This window comes from Coregonus clupeaformis, chromosome 31, assembly GCF_020615455.1.
Source record: "Coregonus clupeaformis isolate EN_2021a chromosome 31, ASM2061545v1, whole genome shotgun sequence".
NCBI classification, from domain to species: Eukaryota; Metazoa; Chordata; class Actinopteri; order Salmoniformes; family Salmonidae; genus Coregonus; species Coregonus clupeaformis.
Window position 1 is genome coordinate 9,644,163 of NC_059222.1, and position 17,014 is coordinate 9,661,176.

Below are 17,014 nucleotides of genomic sequence, written 5' to 3' on the forward strand. Positions count from 1 at the left end.
TTCCTCTGCCTTCAGAAGGTTGGCTTTCTTTTGCTCCTCCAAGAGAGCCACGTTTGCTTGCATCTGGGCGTGCTGGCCAGCAACAAGGGCTTTCAATATGTCCTCCATTTCAGTCGGGCGGGGAGCCTACGGCCAACTTGGAAAACTGGGTGATCAAACCTTCGGTATCCTCCTCTGACATGCACTATTAACGCTTGAGCGTGCCCGTATTCTCCACCATCTGTGACGTCACGAGAGGCTACACAGCTTTCAGCGGGATTGCTCAAGTAGTGCAAGGAGACAAGGTTCAAACAAAACAAGGATTTTATTATAGGTCTTGGGAAATTAACGAAAATATAACAAAATTCTGTTCTCTTGTGGCTCTTTAAGGGTTAACAGTTCAGGGATGTCTCTTCCACATCCAAAATCATAATTCTCACTCGCTCAGATAACTTTTCCCCAGCCTTACTGTAGTCCACGTTGCAGCTAGTGGCCAACCCAGCAAAAAGTCCTTCCAAATGTCTCTCACGTATTTCCACAGGTGCATATATCCAAAGGTGAGTATTTCCCAAAGGTAAGTATCTCCAAATCCTTATATTCCTCATGGAAGTGGACGTGCAGCACTCTTGTCCTCCAGAGAGCCCAGGTTGGAGACTGTGTCTCTTCCCTTCCCAAACCTTCAGCTCATCAGCTCCTCATTTGTTTCAGCTGCGTGGGAAGATTGGCCATAGAGGGGTGGAGTTCCCGACCATACCAGCAGATGGAGCCATAGCTGTCTGGGTTTGCAGCCACCTCAGGGGGATGTAACGTCCCTCCCGGACACAGCCTCTCGTGACATCACAATATATATATATATATATATATATATATATATATATATATATATATATATATATATATATACACACACATACATATATACACATACATACACACACATATATATATACACACACATACACATACATATATACACATACATACACACACATACACACACATATAAACATATATACATACATCAATACACACACACATATCATTTTTAAAATTATATTTCCCTTCATTACTTTCCAACCCCACCACCCCCTTCCCTAATTGGAGTAAACTAGTGAACAACAATGCTTAGGCCTCTACTTCCAGCTTATACATACTATATACATTTTATGGACACAGTCAAATTTTGCAATAATTATATTTTGTTTGTTTTTACTCCTGAACTTCCTCCGATCATTTTCATGATGTCCATCTGGTTTGCTTCTATATGCCATATTTTTCTAACTGTGCTCTTTCACAAAAGCTCTCAACCTATTACCTATATACTTATTATCAGACCCGTCGCCAGACCTCAGTCTTAAGGGGGGCATATGAAATGCATGGGAGGGCAGGGCACAATTATTATTAGCCTACAGTACGTATATTTAATAATAAATTCCCTCAAGTGGGGGGGGGGCACAAGCATTTTGGGGGGCGGGCCCGGCCCCCTATGGCCCGCCCATAGCGACGGGTGTGCTTATTATGGACACAGTATGCTTTACATTAGTTCTCTTGTTGTTATTCATTGTTGTTATTAGTCCCATCCTTCAGCTCCATTCAACACCTCCCATCTATCTCTTAACACCATCCATATTGGATTTCTATTTGCCATATATTTTCTACTGTACTGTGATGATTTACAAAAGTTCTGAACCTTTCTATTCTCATTGTTTCTACAGATCGTAAATTGAAAATAAACATTTTTGCTAAAACTATTATTATATTATTGATCGATTGACTGTGACTTTTCAGATCACCCAGTAGTGCTATCTGCAGGGTTAGCGCCAGGTAAATATTGCAATCCTTTAGCCATTCCTGGACCTGTGTCCAAAAACAAGCTACAAATGGACAGTACCAAAACAAATGATCTAATGATTCTGTCTCTTCGCAGCAAAATCTGCAGAGCTGGGAAGATTGTATCCCCAATAAAAATAACATTCTATTGGTAGCAAGAATTTTATATAATAATTTAAATTGAAAATTTTTGCGTATCAATTCATAAACACTATGCCATGGAATCGGTTCGTCAAAATCTCTTCCCAACTATTTTGCAATCTACAGTGGGGAAAAAAAGTATTTAGTCAGCCACCAATTGTGCAAGTTCTCCCACTTAAAAAGATGAGAGAGGCCTGTAATTTTCATCATAGGTACACGTCAACTATGACAGACAAATTAAGAAAATCACATTGTAGGATTTTTTTATAAATTTATTTGCAAATTATGGTGGAAAATAAGTATTTGGTCACCTACAAACAAGCAAGATTTCTGGCTCTCACAGACCTGTAACTTCTTCTTTAAGAGGCTCCTCTGTCCTCCACTGTTACCGTTACAAGACCATGGTGCTTGCCTATGGAGCAGTGAGGGGAACGGCACCTCCGTACCTTCAGGCTCTGATCAGTCCCTACACCCAGGCGAGGGCATTGCGTTCATCCACCTCTGGCCTGCTGGCTCCCTTCCTCTGCGGAAGCATAGTTCCCGCTCAGCCCAGTCAAAGCTGTTCGCTGCTCTGGCACCCCAATGGTGGAACAAGCTCCCTCACGACGCCAGGACAGCGGAGTCACTCACCACCTTCCGGAGACATTTGAAACCCCACCTCTTTAAGGAACACCTGGGATAGGATAAAGTAATCCTTCTACCCCCCAAAAGTATAATTGTAAAGTGGTTATCCCACTGGCTATAGGGGTGAATGCACCAATTTGTAGTCGCTCTGGATAAGAGCGTCTGCTAAATGACGTAAATGTGCCCTTGAGCAAGGCACTTAACCCTAATTGCTCCTGTAAGTCGCTCTGGATAAGAGCGTCTGCTAAATGACTATTTTCTTTCTTTTCTGTATTAATGGCACCTGTTTGAACTTGTTATCAGTATAAAAGACACCTGTCCACAACCTCAAACAGTCACACTCCAAACTCCACTATGGCCAAGACCAAAGAGCTGTCAAAGGGCACCAGAAACAAAATTGTAGACCTGCACCAGGCTGGGAAGACTGAATCTGCAATAGGTAAGCAGCTTGGTTTGAAGAAATCAACTGTGGGAGCAATTATTAGGAAATGGAAGACATACAAGACCACTGATAATCTCCCTCGATCTGGGGCTCCACGCAAGATCTCACCCCGTGGGGTCAAAATGATCACAAGAACGGTGAGCAAATATCCCAGAACCACACGGGGGGACGTAGTGAATGACCTGCAGAGAGCTGGGACCAAAGTAACAAAGCCTACAATCAGTAACACACTACGCCGCTAGGGACTCAAATCCTGCAGTGCAAGACATTTCCCCCTGCTTAAGCCAGTACATGTCCAGGCCCGTCTGAAGTTAGCTAGAGTGCATTTGGATGATCCAGAAGATCATTGGGAGAATGTCATATGGTCAGATGAAACCAAAATATAACTTTTTGGCAAAAACTCAACTCATCGTGTTTGGAGGACAAAGAATGCAGAGTTGCATCCAAAGAACACCATACCTACTGTGAAGCATGGGGGTGGAAACATCATGCTTTGGGGCTGTTTTTCTGCAAAGGGACCAGGACGACTGATCCGTGTAAAGGAAAGAATGAATGGGGCCATGTATCGTGAGATTTTGAGTGAAAATCTCCTTCCATCAGCAAGGGCATTGAAGATGAAACGTGGCTGGGTCTTTCAGCATGACAATGATCCCAAACACACCGCCCGGGCAACGAAGGAGTGGCTTCGTAAGAAGCATTTCAAGGTCCTGGAGTGGCCTAGCTAGTCTCCAGATCTCAACCCCATAGAAAATCTTTGGAGGGAGTTGAAAGTCCGTGTTGCCCAGCGACAGCCCCAAAACATCACTACTCTAGAGGAGATCTGCATGGAGGAATGGGCCAAAATACCAGCAACAGTGTGTGAAAACCTTGTGAAGACTTACAGAAAACGTTTGACCTGTGTCATTGCCAACAAAGGGTATATAACAAAGTATTGAGAAACTTTTGTTATTGACCAAATACTTATTTTCCACCATAATTTGCAAATAAATTCATAAAAAATCCTACAATGTGATTTTCTGGATTTTATTTCCTCATTTTGTCTGTCATAGTTGATGTGTACCTATGATGAAAATTACAGGCCTCTCTCATCTTTTTAAGTGGGAGAACATGCACAATTGGTGGCTGACTAAATACTTTTTTTCCCCACTGTATATATGTATATATTTGCGAGAAAAAAACATATGGGGGATTGGATGTGATGCAGACAATTACATTGATGGAAGTTAAAATCTATCTGAAATATTAAAGCTGATCTACCCCCCAAAAAAATAAAAAAATAAAAGATAGATAGATAAGTACAGTGCATTCGGAAAGTATTCAGACACCTTCCCTTTTTCCACATTTTGTTACATTACAGCCTTATTCTAAAATTGATAAAACATTCGTCATCAATCTACACACAATACCCCATAATGACAAAGCGAAAACCGGTTTTTAGAAATGTTTGCAAATGTATAAAAAATAAAAAACATAAATACCTTATTTACATAAGTATTCAGACCCTTTGCTATGAGATTTGAAATTGAGCTCAGGTGCATCCTGTTTCCATTGATCATCCTTGAGATGTTTCTACAACTTGATTGTAGTCCACCTGTGGTGAATTCAATTGATTGGACATGATTTGGAAAGGCACACACCTGTCTATATAAGGTCCCACAGTTGACAGTGCATGTCAGAGCAAAAACCAAGCCATGAGGTCGAAGGAATTGTCCGTAGAGCTCAGAGACAGGATTATGTCGAGGCACAGATCTGGGGAAGGGTACTAAAAAATGTCTGCAGCATTGAAGGTCCCCAAGAACACAGTGGCCTCCATCGTTCTTAAGTGGAAGAAGTTTAGAACCACCAAGACTCTTCCTAGAGATGGCCGCCCGGCCAAACTGAGCAATCGGGGGAGAAGGGCCTTGGTCAGGGAGGTGACCAAGAACCCAATGGTCACTCTGACAGAGCTCCAGAGTCCTCTGTTGAGATGGGAGAACCTTCCAGAAGGACAACCATCTCTGCATCACTCCACCAATCAGGCCTTTATGGTAGAGTGGCCAGACGGAAGCCACTCCTCAGTAAAAGGCACATGACAGCCCATTTGGAGTTTGCCAAAAGGCACCTAAAGGACTCAAGATTATCTGGTCTGATGAAACCAAGATTGAACTCTTTGGCCTGAGTGCCAAGCATCACGTCTGAAGGAAACCTGGCACCATACCTACGGTGAAGCATGGTGATGGCAGCATCATGGTGTGGGGATGTTGTCAGGATCAAGGGAAAGATGAACAGAGAAAAGTACAGAGAGATCCTTGATGAAAACCTGCTCCAGAGCGCTCAGGACCTCAGACTGGGGCGAAGGTTTACCTTCCAACAGGACAACAACCCTAAGTACACAGCCAAGACAACGCAGGAGTGGCTTCGGGACAAGTCTCTGAATGTCCTTGAGTAGTCCAGCCAGAGCCCGGACTTGTACCCGATCAAACATCTCTGGAGAGACCTGAAAATAGCTGTGCAGCTACACTCCCCATCCAATCTGACAGAGCTGGAGAGGATCTGCAGAATGGGAGAAACTCCCCAAATACAGGCATGCCAAGCTTGTAGCGTCATACTCAAGAAGATTCAAGGCTGTAATCGCTGCCAAAGGTGCTTCAACAAAGTACTGAGTAAAAGGTCTGAATACTTATGTAAATGTAATATTTCCGTTTTTTATTTTTAAAACATTTGCAAATGTTTATCGAAACCTGTTTTTGCTTTGTCATTATGGGATATTGTGTGTAGATTGATGAGGGAAAAAATACAATTTAATCAATTTTAGAATAAGGCTGAAACGTAAATCACATTTATCACCTATTGGATGCTTTGGAATGCCACTTGTGACATTTGCTTACATGTCTCATTCTGAGTCGAGCAGGAAATACACAGGCTTTCAAACAGAATGCTCTGTGATTGGCTGGCCCCTCATCCGAGGGTCAGCTGACTCGGTTCCCATGAGTCCACACCAAGGAGGACTGGAGTGGTCCGCTGGCCCCTGACCGTTGACCCTCCTGAACTGTTAATCAAACCAGTTAACCTATTTCAGTGGCCTAGAGGGCAGCCATGTTACACCTGACCTGTGACTCTGACCAGCCCAGAGCCAGGTCCATGTTATCCACTGGGACTGCAGCAGTCTCTATGGTAACGCTATTGTCAGAGTTGTCCTTACTCAACCCTCCAGTGAAAGCATTTTATAGTAGGCATAATCTGATACTGTCCAATGCAGTTTTTATCTTGGTTATATGAGTAATACCTTTATCTGTCACTCCATATTCCCAAACAGAGGGAGAAAAGCAAAGTTGTTTTACAGTCATGGTCATGTTGCCATTTGGAAACTGGAGGGAGAGTTAGACTACTTAACATTCTCAGGGGTTGGGTTGCAGGTGGAACAAAGAGTTAGAATCCACACACCAACAATGGAACTATTGTCAAGAGTCAAATCAGTGGTGCAAAATGGTAATACAATGACCACTACATCAATGCTGTAGAGATAAAATCGAAGCAATCATAATAGTTTTTGATATGGGGAAAAACATACATTTGCCGAATGCATAGCCTGATAAACAAATTATGACAAAACGTAACAACCAGAAAATATAGCATTTTACAAGCATTGGCCAAGGACATGGTGGTGTGTGCATGGGTGTGTGTTTCCAAAGTGGAAAAAGTCAAAAGTACTGTAGAGGTACTATCTGTATACTTCTCTCGAATATTCCTACCACCTGTGCAACTGCTGTTCTTTAAGCCTGCAGTATAGTATGTAGCCATTTGGGCCTACAGTTTAGTATGTAGCCATTTGGGCCTACAGTATAGTATGTAGCCATTTGGGCCTACAGTATAGTATGTAGCCATTTGGGCCTACAGTATACATTTACATTTACATTTACGTCATTTAGCAGACGCTCTTATCCAGAGCGACTTACAAATTGGTGCATTCACCTTATAGCCAGTGGGATAACCACTTTACAATATGTTTTTTTTCTTTCTTTGGGGTGGGGTAAGGGGGGGTAGAAGGATTACTTTATCCTATCCCAGGTATTCCTTAAAGAGGTGGGGTTTCAAGTGTCTCCGGAAGGTGGTGAGTGACTCCGCTGTCCTGGCGTCGTGAGGGAGCTTGTTCCACCATTGGGGTGCCAGAGCAGCGAACAGTTTAGACTGGGCTGAGCGGGAACTGTGCTTCCGCAGAGGTAGGGGGGCCAGCAGGCCAGAGGTGGATGAACGCAATGCCCTCGTTTGGGTGTAGGGACTGATGAGAGCCTGAAGGTACGGAGGTGCCGTTCCCCTCACAGCTCCGTAGGCAAGCACCATGGTCTTGTAACAGATGCAAGCTTCAACTGGAAGCCAGTGGAGTGTGCGGAGGAGCGGGGTGACGTGAGAGAACTTGGGAAGGTTGAACACCAGACGGGCTGCGGCATTCTGGATGAGTTGTAGGGGTTTAATGGCACAGGCAGGGAGCCCAGCCAACAGCGAGTTGCAGTAATCCAGACGGGAGATGACAAGTGCCTGGATTAGGACCTGTGCCGCTTCCTGTGTAAGGCAGGGTCGTACTCTCCGAATGTTGTAGAGCATGAACCTACAGGATTGGGTCACCGCCTTGATGTTAGCGGAGAATGACAGGGTGTTGTCCAGGGTTATGCCAAGGCTCTTTGCACTCTGGGAGGAGGACACAACGGAGTTGTCAACCGTGATGGCGAGATCATGGAACGGGCAGTCCTTCCCCGGGAGGAAGAGCAGCTCCGTCTTGCCGAGGTTCAGCTTGAGGTGGTGATCCGTCATCCACACTGATATGTCTGCCAGACATGCAGAGATGCGATTCGCCACCTGGTTATCAGAAGGGGGAAAGGAGAAGATTAGTTGTGTGTCGTCAGCGTAGCAATGATAGGAGAGGCCATGTGAGGATATGACAGAGCCAAGTGACTTGGTGTATAGCGAGAATAGGAGAGGGCCTAGAACTGAGCCCTGGGGGACACCAGTGGTGAGAGCACGTGGTGCGGACACAGCTTCTCGCCACGCCACTTGGTAGGAGCAACCGGTCAGGTAGGACGCAATCCAAGAGTGAGCCGCGCCGGAGATGCCCAACTCGGAGAGGGTGGAGAGGAGGATCTGATGGTTCACAGTATCAAAGGCAGCAGACAGGTCTAGAAGGACAAGAGCAGAGGAGAGAGAGTTAGCTTTAGCAGTGCGGAGAGCCTCTGTGACACAGAGAAGAGCAGTCTCAGTTGAATGACCAGTCTTGAAAGGGAGTCTAGTTTTCCTCCATTTCCGCTCGGCTGCCCGGAGCCCTGTTCTGTGAGCTCGCAATGAGTCGTCAAGCCACGGAGCAGGAGGGGAGGACCGAGCCGGCCGGGAGGATAGGGGACATAGAGAGTCAAAGGATGCAGAAAGGGAGGAGAGGAGGGTTGAGGAGGCAGAATCAGGAGATTGGAGGGAGAAGGATTGAGCAGAGGGAAGAGATGATAGGATGGAAGAGGAGAGAGTAGCGGGAGAGAGAGAGCAAAGGTAGTGACGGCGCATTACCATCTGAGTAGGGGCAGATTGAGTAGTGTTGGAGGAGAGCGAGAGAGAAAAGGATACAAGGTAGTGGTCGGAGACATGGAGGGGAGTTGCAGTGAGATTAGTAGAAGAGCAGCATCTAGTAAAGATGAGGTCAAGCGTATTGCCTGCCTTGTGAGTAGGGGGGGACGGTGAGAGGGTGAGGTCAAAAGAGGAGAGGAGTGGAAAGAAGGAGGCAGAGAGAAATGAGTCAAAGGTAGACGTAGGGAGGTTAAAGTCATCCAGAACTGTGAGGGGTGAGCCATCCTCAGGAAAGGAACTTATCAAGGCATCAAGCTCATTGATGAACTCTCCAAGGGAACCTGGAGGGTGATAAATGACAAGGATGTTAAGCTTGAATGGGCTAGTGACTGTGACAGCATGGAATTCAAATGAGGAGATAGACAGATGGGTCAGGGGAAAAAGAGAGAATGTCCACTTGGGAGAGATGAGGATTCCTGTGCCACCACCCCGCTGACCAGATGCTCTCGGGGTATGCGAGAACACATGGTCAGACGAGGAGAGAGCAGTAGGAGTAGCAGTGTTTTCAGTGGTAATCCATGTTTCCGTCAGCGCCAAGAAGTCGAGGGACTGGAGGGTAGCATAGGCTGAGATGAACTCTGCCTTGTTGGCCGCAGAACGGCAGTTCCAGAGGCTGCCGGAGACCTGGAACTCCACGTGGGTGGTGTGTGCAGGGACCACCAGGTTAGAGAGGCAGCAGCCACGCAGTGTGAGGCGTTTGTATAGCCTGTGCGGAGAGGAGAGAACAGGGATAGACAGAGGCATAGTTGACAGGCTACAGAAAATGGCTACAATAATGCAAAGGAGATCGGAATGAAATGAACTAAACATCTGGGAAAGCGAGAGAGCGGTGCCTCCCTCACTTACGTTTTACTGAAACACCCAAATATAACTCTCCCAACTTCCACCTCAGAAACTATAATTGTTGTAAACTACAGCGGTTCAATGTTTTCTAGGAATAGACTAACTTAGTATAGTATGAAGCCATTTGGGCCTACAGTATAGTATGTAGCCATTTGGTCCTAATCCAGCTGAGAGTTTTAGTAGAACAATGCTCTCTGTCTGTTGTCTTTCAGGTCCAAAATACCTGGTATTATTCTGGCTGAGGCCTTATTAATAATCTTAATAAGGTGCTGATGAAAACCAGGGAGAGAGCAGTGACATTACACTGCATGATGTCAGCAATCTGCACATCAATGCTGAGACGTTAGCTGGTCTGATTTTAGTGTGTGTGCGTGTGTGCTTGTGAGCGTGTGTGCTTGCGAGCATGTGAGCAAGTGTGTTAGCGAGCGTGTGTGCATGTGCATGCTTGCATTATGCATTTGTTTATACCTGTATCAACTGCTTTAATCTTACTCAATACTCACTTTTTATCCACTCGAAACAAAACTCCAGCTTGAAATGCAGTGACTGCCTGTCAGTATGACGTTACCCAGAGAGATTTCCCTCCAGTTTTCATCTTTACTGTGGAAAGACCCAGTGCAGTATTTCACCAGCATCAAAGGTCCAGCCTGTCTCTATCTGAGAGCCATTCAGAATCAGAACAGATAATGTTTAGGTTTGTTCTCCTCAGAATCGGCCTTGACAGACAGAAATATCTTGCTCCGAGTTTGACCCCAGAGTTCTTAATTTTTTCAATAAAACAAGCCTTTGAAGTGCCAAATAAGAATGAACACACATTTGTTCAATTATATTTGGGAGAACATTTTAAACAGAAGTTTTCATTTCTCTCTCTGCTGCATGTGTTTGGCTGAACAAAGAGTCCATTTAGTTCTAGAACACAAAAAAGGGGGGAATGAAGTGGGACATTGTGAGTTGAGTTTCATGGTGAGTTAGGCTCTTAAAATAATGTCGTTCAATAACAGGATGTGGAATTATTACACCGTTTATGAGCTGAATCGATATGCTAGCTTAAGTATGTAACATGTTTGGAAATATGATTTTTAACATGAATCACCAATTATATTTGTGTTATTGTGCATTAAGTTGCATAAGCAAAATCGTGTGTAAGCCACTCTAAACTGAGGCAAGATGCACGTGAGGTGGTGCCTGGACCCAAACACTGTGTTGACGCTCACAAACGGTTAAATACGTAATGATATGAAGATCCCTTAACCTATTGATATTCAGTATATCTAGCATAATCTGTCATTCACTTGAGCAACGCTATGGAAGTTTTTTCTCAGCATTTACTATAGATCTCTTCTGCCTGTCACCCGCAGTAGAAGATGTGCTCCTCAGGGGTTGGTTAGGGGAGTCATTAAGTTTCACTGTAGATGTATCACACCAGCCCAAAACACCATTAATCTCCCGAGGACATCACAGCCTCTGTGTGCTATCTTTATTCCAGTTTATCCATCCAGTGGCTCATTGATGATTGACGGTATCGGTGTCTGTGTTACACTGGAAATAATGCTGAGAGAGCATCTGTGAATCTGTTATTGGTAAGGTTGTGAAAATGATGGTAAAAATATGGAATCATGTAGTAGCATCGATATGTCCCTCCTCCAATAACTAAATGTCTCTCTAATTTGCCCTTTTCAATGACACATCGGCTTCTTTCAAATCAAACTCTGCTATTAGACGGAAAGGGTCGGTCTCAACCGTCTCTTTCAGTTAATCTCCTGCTGGATGGTATGCTGGTACTGGTCGTTATACCACATATGGTAGCAATCACATTCTGTTATAGGCAACCCTTCATGAAGCATTAATAACAGTGTGGCTTGGGTTTTAATAAAAAAGCGTGGAACGAATTATGGACTTATCCCATTGATGTAGAGCAGAAGTGTGGCCAAAAGCCATTCCAGGGATTGGAGAGATGACAGAGTGCAGGAATTTGATTGGTGGAAGAGCAAGGCTTCCCAGTAATTACTGACCAGGCCCTTGGGATTCGTACAGTGGTTGGGGGAGAACACACATCAAGTCTATAGACATCACAGACACAGAACTGACAGTGAGTCTACAGACATCACAAACCCTACTACTGCAGCAACACACAGCAAATCTACAGACATCCGAGACACTGAACACACAGCGAGTCTACAGACACCACAGACCCTAGACAGGCTCCTCGGAATATATATAGATAGTGTCGAATCAAAATGTATTGGTCGCGTACACAGATTTGCAGATGTTATCGCAGGTGCAGCGAAATGCTTATATTTCTAGCTCCAACAGTGCAGTAATATCTATCAATACAATAACCCCCCAAAAACTACAAAACAAAAACAAGGAATCAAGATATATCAGTGTAAGTGCTAAGCTGTGCCAAGTCAAACCGTCTTTGTGGGTGGGCAGAGAAGACCTCACCCCTGCCCCTAGAGCGAGTGACATTTCTGTCTTTCAATCAGCCCCTACCCACAGATACCACCCCTACTCACTGTGCCAGTGAAAGTGAGGCTTCTAGTGGGTGGACAGAGAAGCACTCACGCCTGTCCCTAGAGGGAGTGACATCTCTGTCCTTAAATCAGCATCCATTCTGTGAGGTGACAGGTTAGATGTACAGCACGGTAGGGTGGGGCCCTTGCTCCACTCTCCCTCATAGACTGTCTGTGTCACGTTATATTGGGTCCCTTAATGTAGTATTTATGTCTTGCTGAGTGTCACGTTATATTTGGTCTCAAAATTGGGCTTAATGCCACCCTGGCTGTATGGATCCTTGGTGCCATTATGTTACTTCTTTAGACAACTTCTAGTTTCCTAACCAAATAAGGCCACAATATGTTGCTCATGTTATTGTCATGTTATTAAATGTCATGTTATTACATGTAATAACTTATCACCAGGCTTGTAGTCACAGTTAAATCTATTGAAGTGAAGGACTACAGTGAATCTACTGTGAATTACGTACTGTGATCGTGAACTGTGATGCTTGTCTTCCATTACACTGTAATGACTGCATTCAGCACTTCTGATGAGCTATCCCATTACTCAGATGGGGCTGTGGCTACTGTTCAGTCTTATCAACTGGTTTGTCTTGAGTAAGTGCAAATGCACTGCACTTATTAACAGCACGCTCTCTGTCTCATTGATTTCCATTAGTCTGAACACACCAATACGTCAGCTTGATCAACTCAGGCAAGATGGAACAGAGTATGTAGTGGTTAGAAATGCATTGGAATGTCAGCCTGTGTGAAGATACATTTACATTGTTAGAAGACACATTAAATTAAACACACACACACCTACCCTTCTCCATATCACCTTACCATCGGGAGCCCATTTATATCATATTACCTGTTCTTTTAGTTGTGTATTGATCACAGCAGGCCCTGAGCCTGGTCATGTGTGGATTAGGACGTGCTCTATTACCTGAACCTGACTGTCACTATGTCAGATAATGGCCTGGACACTGGACAGCATTATGGCTACCAGGTCATCCTGACTAGCTGCTGATCGATCGCTGGGAGTGTGAAGTGTCTCTGATTGCAGTGTGTCTCGTTTCCATGGTATACATGGTTACCTATTGTCACCGGAGGAGTTCTCTACAACCCCTTGGCACTAGTCAGTGTGTTACAGTGGACTGATGTAGTTTTAAGATACTCCATAATCAGGGTTCTAGGTAGCTAGCCTATATGCACATTGCAAATTCGGCCATAGCGTAATGTCAGTTTAAACAGTCTGTTCACTATTTTGTGTGGTGAAAGGATGTCATTGCAATTGTCTGTCTTTGGACATCTGGAGTGACAGTTAAAGTATTGGGCAATTAGAATTCATATATTCAATTTTTTGTCTTTGTCAGTGTCTGGTTTTTCTCATCCCTCAAATCACAGAATGTCAGAGTGATGTATTGTCTTTAGGGGGACATTTGGACTAAGGATGACTTCATTTCCGAATTATGACAATGGCAGACAGAATGGTAGACAGAAAGACATGAATAATAAGTAATGGTACCCTCGGTTATCTTGTCATTTTCTTGACATCACAAATTGTTTAATGGTGAAGCAAATTGTTTTTGATCCTGATGGTTGTTGATGATGTCTATGAACATTATCATTAGGTGTGTGTGTGTGTCTGTCTGTATTTGACAGTGTGTGGTACAAATCTATGAAGTCTACTTTCCTCAATACAGTCTCCAGAGATGATGATCTACACAAACACACACACACACACACACACACACACACACACACACACACACACACACACACACACACACACACACACACACACACACACACACACACACACACACACACACACACACACACACACACACACACACAGGAAGCAAATCCACTGCTCCAAAGCCGTATGTGACACGGGTCTTATTGAATATCGTCATAAATCTCTGACCCCCAATTAGCCTCTCACAAAAGCGCTTTAATATTAAATCATGAGAGTTGGGGAGGTGATCTCTGCTATAGTTCAGGCCCTAGGGGCTAGAGGTACAATAATTTGCCTGTCTTTTTCTTGACCTAGAGATGTGGGAATGAACCGAAGCCAAGTCTCCAACTTGTTCACAGGAAGTGGACATTGTCTCAAATTTGGTCACTAATCAATGTGAGCAGAGTGTCAGCATTTTGTATTGTCCATTTTGTCTGGTGATCTGTGAGGATAACCTCAAAAGAAAACATGATAAAATAAACACACACAGGAGAGCAAGTCATTTTGAATTAATCATCTTTGACTTGTACACCATCTAGTAAAAAATCTGGCATCAGAAGTGACCTCACTGTGTTGTGAATTAATTTAAACATGCCCCTATGTCAGGTCCCCTGTGTTCTGCTTCATCCACTGACTGACCTAGGCTCCCTCTCTCCTTTCCCCTTCTCTCCTCACTTAGATTGAAACGAAGAGGCTGAAAGCTGATCAGGCACCATGTCTCCCTCCTTAGAGAGAACAATAGAGAGGCCATCCCATCCAGACCATAGAACGCCAGTTTGAGACATCACCTTCCATCCACCAGACCAGAGGAGATCTGACTCCCTCTCCAAGGCACATTGGACATCTGGTAAGTGGCATGGGATCTAATTTACCTTTTGAAGGGTGACCAGTTTTGAAAGGGATGAGGGAAGGGGAGTGTGGGGGGTTTGTAGTGGGCAGAGTACAGGACAGGTGGTGAGCGTAGGCTTTGGAAACAGCCGTATAATCGCAGGCTGAACACAGAGACGGAGGATAGTAATAATAGGTACTATTGGGAAGTGAAGCCACTCAACCGTTCTATTGAACAGGCATTGTCCTCCTAGCTTACACACGCACTCACTCACACACGCACGCACACACACACACACACACACACACACACACACACACACACACACACACACACACACACACACACACACACACACACACACACACACACACACACACACACACACACACACACACACACACACACACACACACGTTAGTTTTGCTGTAGTTTCAGATGCAGCAGGCAGAGATCTTTAAAATGCACTAAAGATGTCAGAGGCTCATGAATATCCACTCAGGGGTAAGCTTCATTTACCGTTAATGACTCTCCCTGAGGGCAAGCTGGCTGCTGGATTCTCTCTCTCTCCCTTTTCCTCTCTCTCTCTTTCCCCCCCTTCATCTCATTAACTCAGATCCTCCTCTTGTCTGATGATCTGTTGATCCCTGTACTGATATTTCTCCATAGCTCTTACTTCCCGTTTCTCATGTCTTTGATTCCTCTTCTAGCGGTCAGTGAAGTAACCAGGCAGGCTGATATCATGGTCATGAAACCCCAATGTCCACTGCTCAACATATGGACAAATCAATGAGAGGCCTTTTCATTAGACAAGCTGTCATCAGGGAGCCCCTTCAATAACAGCGGAAATGGCAACGGCAGCATTGGACTCAGTTGTTTCTTTCTTGGTTGATTTATAATTACAGCAGATGTTTGACTGACTTTCTGCTTTTGATCAACTAATTATAAAGGAAACACAGGTGCTAAATAATCTTCTGGTGCATGGAGGAATGTGATCTTAAGTTTCCACCAGCCTTAATGTTGTAATTAGAGACTGGAGTCTTCAATGGAGAGAAGGAACCCTCATATTAAACATATCATCAGAGAGACATATTTGTTTGACATCTGCTCAGGCTGCCATGTTCTTGCATCTTACCTGACATGTTTATAATGTGGTCCGTGTTTAGGATAGAGAGGATGTCTAACATATCCATTATAGTGCAGGTATGTCTGTCTGACTGGGACTCTCATTACCCCTGACACTGCTAGGCACAGATGTTAAAGAGCATCAGTTGACTCTTCTCTCTGGTGAGCAGCAATACAGAAACACTGTACATCTAATTAGCATGATCCTTTAATTAAGTTTAGTTTGCCTCATGTCCTGTATTCTATTTATTTATACTACATGTATGTTCCTGTAGCATATGTGGAAACCTGTGAAAGAATACCAGAATGTTTACAGTCTACAAAAAAATTGCACATTCAGTCATAATATTTTAGAAAAAGATTTTCCCTCCAATTTCTCCCCCTCAGTATTTCAGACAATTAATCAGACTGAATAGTCCAGAACACTATCAACAGATTTGTCACTTTCTCCCTGTCTTTCTGAGAATAGCCTGGCCTGGTCTATAGAGGGTATATGGGTCAGAGAGGTGACTTGGTGGTGGAATGCTCTCTCCCCCTGAACTCCATGCTCCAGGGTCACCAGGGCCAGATCCCCACAGAGAGGGCTCTATCCTGGACCAGGAGAGACCAAGGAGTGGGCAGTTGCTACAGTCAGTTGAGGGGTGAAGAGTGAAGACTGTGTGTGGCAACTCAATCAGGGAAAATAATAGATGTTACCTGTAGTATGTGGACACAATGATATGTGACCCTATATTGAAGCACTAGCTACATGCTGGACTTACAGGGTGTTATAGATGGTGAATACTGTGATTGGGATGAGTTTAACATGAATTTCCATGACTGAACAAACCCAAAACAAACCTCCAGTCCAGTACTTGTATTGGTCACTGTGACCAGTTGGACACAGTTTGGAACCATTGGGCTGGCATTGTAGTGGCCTCTAACAGTAATAATAGTCTTGCCAAATGCCCCTTCCTGCTACATCAGCTGCTCTATATGACTGATGTAAGCTAAGCAGTGTCCATAACAGACAGGCAGGCACTCCGGAATTGAAGAATGTGTGATGTCTGTCACCTATTAGAATTGATAAGAATTTAACAGAGGAGGACAGCATTCTTCTGTCTGTTCCTCGTTATGTGTTGTGTTGAAGCAGAGTGTCCATCGCAGACAGGCAGCCTGGCCTGAATTGGCTATTCACCACTCCCATGAATGCAGCTACTTGACCTCCACTGCAAAGGTCACCAATCGCTTTCATCTGAGGTGATCTGAGGGCCGAGGTGACTTCCAAACTCCAGCCTTATCCGGGTTTGCTTAATCCCTAGACCCTGCCTTCATGAGCCTTATTAATGGGCCTTATTCACCGACTATGTCCTGCCGTACATACCTAGATGTAG